A 3,655-nucleotide genomic window follows, 5' to 3' on the forward strand; every position below is an offset into this window, starting at 1 on the left:
CTTCCGGTGGCAAGCTGTTCCACTGGCTAATTGTCCTCACTGTCAGGAAGTTTCTCCTTAATTCCAGGTTGCTTCTCTCCTTGATGAGTTTCCATCTACTGTTTCTCGTCCTGCCTTCTGGTGCTCTGGAAAATAAATTGATCCCCTCCTCCTTGTGGCAGTCTCTCAAATATTGGATTGCTGCTATCATGTCCCCCCCCTCCCTCAGTCTTTTTTCCCCCTGGACTGGCCAAACCCAAATCCTCCATATGTTTTAGTCTCCAGGCATTTAATCCTCTTTGTTGCTCATTTCTGCGCTTTTTCCAAAGTCTCAGCAGCTTTTTCGTAATGGGGTGACCAAAACTGGATGCAGGATTCCAGGTGTGGCCTTACTAAGGCTTTATAAAGCTGTAATAACACTTGACGTGATCTTGATTCTATGTCTCTGTTTATACAACCCAGGATTGTGTTAGCCTTTTTTGGCTGCTCTTGGTCAAGTGATCGTCCACTGGGACTCCAAGGTCCCTCTCCCAGTGGCTGTTTTTGAGCCAGGTTTTGCCTCATCTGTACCTGGACCTTCGGCTTTTCCTGCCTAAGTATAAAAGCTGGCTTTCCTCCACATTAAATATCATTGCTGGTGGGAGATCCCCCTTCTGCTTCCCGGCTTCACTGACCTGGTTTTGGAGGGTGGACTCGCCCCAGGGGCGTCTGAAAGCCCTGGAGTTTGTTCCTGGAGGTTTTCAAGAAGAGACTGGACAGCCACTTGTCTGGAATGGTATAGGGGAGGGATGTCCAATCTCGGGAACTTTTTAAGACTTGTGGACCAACTGCCAGAATTCATGGCCGGCCGGGGAATTTTGGGAGTTGAAGTCCACAAGTCTTAAAGTTCCAAAGTTGGACTTTGCTGGTCTAGGGACTCCTGCTTGAGCAGGGGGTTAGACTAGAAGACCTCCAGGGCCTCTTCCAAGTCTGTTATTCTGAAATTCCCCCCTCTGGCTCCTGCTGGGGGCTCCTCGGCTGGCGAATTGCAAGTCTGGGCTGGTCGTGATGGAGCCCCCCCCGCCCCCCCCGGGAGATTCTGCGGAGTGGAACAGGCTGGAGCTCTCGGAGGGGATAGTGAGCGGCCTGGGGTCTCCTGGGAACTTTTCATTTTCGCTCCGAAGCTTTTCTCTTTTTCCAAAATGAAAACCAAGGAGGAGGATGATGATGATGATGGATACAGAATTCAAAGAATAAATGTAGATAAAATGAGACCGAATTTTTACAAAGCCATACCTCCGTGGTCCCGATGTGGGACGCTGAGAATGGTGCTGATGACAGCGTTTCCTTTTTAACTGTTTATATCATTTTATGAAAATATTAAAATTCAATGCAGACTAAACTTAAAAAAGAGACAGAAAGAAATAAAGAATGTAAGAGAAAAATATATAAAAATATAATAAAGAGAAAGTAAATGTGTGGAGTGGTTTCCAATTTCCATCACAGGTATAAAATTCAGCGACCCTTCACCCCCTCCAAGGTCACAACAAATATCTTTTCTATCTGTGTACAGGTAGTTCTATACTGTTCTAAGATTACAAAAGCACTGAAAAAACTTACTTTTGATCTTCTCTTCTCTTCCATCCCATCATATCCCATCCCATCCCATCCCATTTCCTTCTTTCTTTCTTTCTGGTTGTACTGTTCCATATTCTATTCTATTCTATTCTATTCTATTCTATTCTATTCTATTCTATTCTATTCTATTCTATTCTATTCTATTCTATTCCATTTCATATTATGTATTCCAGTGATGGCGAACCTTTTAGAGACCGAGTGCCCAAACTGCAACCCAAAACCCACTTATGCATCGGTGAGTGCCGGGTGGGTGTGGCCCATTGGGTGGGCGTGGCCCATTGGGTGAGCATGGCTGCGGTGGTAACGGCAGACTGGGTGGGACTAAAAAGTTCAATCAATCAATTCCAACTTTGCAAGATCTTTTTTTTTCCTGCGAAACATTGAAATTGATTGATTGATTGAACCTTTTTTTTTTTTTTGCACACGGCGGCGGAGGCCTAAAGCGAAAAGGTTTTATAAAACCCAGCTGAAGGCCTAGGACTGGGGCGATGGCGCGCGTGCCCACAGAGAGGGCTCTGAGTGCCGCCTCTGGCACCCGTGCCATAGGTTCGCCACCACTCATGTATTCTATTCTATTCTATTCTATTCTATTCTATTCTATTCTATTCTATTCTATTCTATTCTATTCTATTCTATTCTTCTATTCCATTCCATTCCATTCCATTCTATTCCATTCCATTCTATTCCATTCCATTCCATTCTATTCTATTCCTGATTTCTATTCTATTCTATTCTATTCTATTCTATTCTATTCTATTCTATTCTATTCTATTCTATTCTATTCTATTCTATTCTATTCACTTCACAACAATCTCGCTTAGCAACGGAAATTCTGGGCTGAATTGTAGCCGTAAGTCGAGGGGGGTGTGTGGACTGAGTGCTTGACAGGCCCTCCGGCAGCCGGACCCTGTGAGGGCCGCAGGGGGGACCCCCCATAGAGACCGGCTTGGGGGCTCCGCTCCAGTGGGGCCGACCTGGTGGGAGCTGGTGTGCAAATGGCCGTGAAGGGGACTTTTTTCCCCCAGCTGAGAGTGTGCAAGAAACCCCAAAGGAGGAAGGCGTCCACTGTGGTTGTGTGAAGGAGAGAAAGGAGGGGTGGCCGGGCGTTGGGAGACGCAGGGACAAAAGAAGGATGGGTGGGAATCTGCTTTGGGGAGACCCCCAGTCGCTCTGTTCTGGGAGGAGGGGGCATTGCAGCCCTTAACCGGACTCTGGAAAAGGGTTGAAGGGTCCCCGATGCCCACATTAATCACCCCACATTGAAGAAATGAAGTTATTGGTGACTTATGAACAGGTGGCATGCAAATATCCTGTGTGGAAAATACAAGATAAATATCCATATGCGTGAGAAGCTCTCGTATATCTAATATTTTTTCCTGCCATTCTGTTTTCTTTTGCTGTTTTTTTCCCCTGCTTCTCTTTTATTTCTCTTCTGCTTAATTTAAATAAAGGCAGAAAACGTTCTCTGATTGGCCTCAAGGCCTCCAGCCAGACCCTCCGTGTGGAGCCATCGCAGGACAGCAGAGTCTCTGCATCCATCCCAGACTTATTTTGGATTAAGCCCTTTGTGGGGACTCAGTTACTGACCATCAGGCAGGGATTTCTGGCTCCAAGAGAGGCTCTTCCCCTGCGGATTCTCTCTGGAAAGCCACCTTGGGGAACAGTGCGCTGCCTCTCAGCTCCTCTTCCCCTGACATGGGGGGGGGACTCGGGTCAAGGTGGGGAGGAAAACCCCCCCAAAGGATCCAGAGAAGACACCAGAGACAGAGAAGGAAGCCAGGATCCAATGCTTTATTGCAGAGAAGAAGGGATGAGTCCGGGGTGGGTTTTGGGGGGAGGGTCTCCAGGGTGGTCCAGGACGGAAGAAGGCTCTTTGATTCAAGTTGGAACACTGGATCCAATTGGGGTGGGTCTCCTTGTGGGTGACGCTGTAAAAACAAGCATTCAGACGTGAGGTTTCTGCCCACAATTCCCTCCAGCGCTTCACCCTGCTGAATCTTAAAACCACGGAGACCCAAAGCTGAAATCAGGGGGAATGGCCTGATTGGGAGAGCCAGAA

This window comes from Protobothrops mucrosquamatus, unplaced genomic scaffold (genome assembly GCF_001527695.2).
Source record: "Protobothrops mucrosquamatus isolate PMUCROS unplaced genomic scaffold, P.Mucros_1.0 scaffold5343, whole genome shotgun sequence".
Lineage (NCBI taxonomy): Eukaryota > Metazoa > Chordata > Lepidosauria > Squamata > Viperidae > Protobothrops > Protobothrops mucrosquamatus.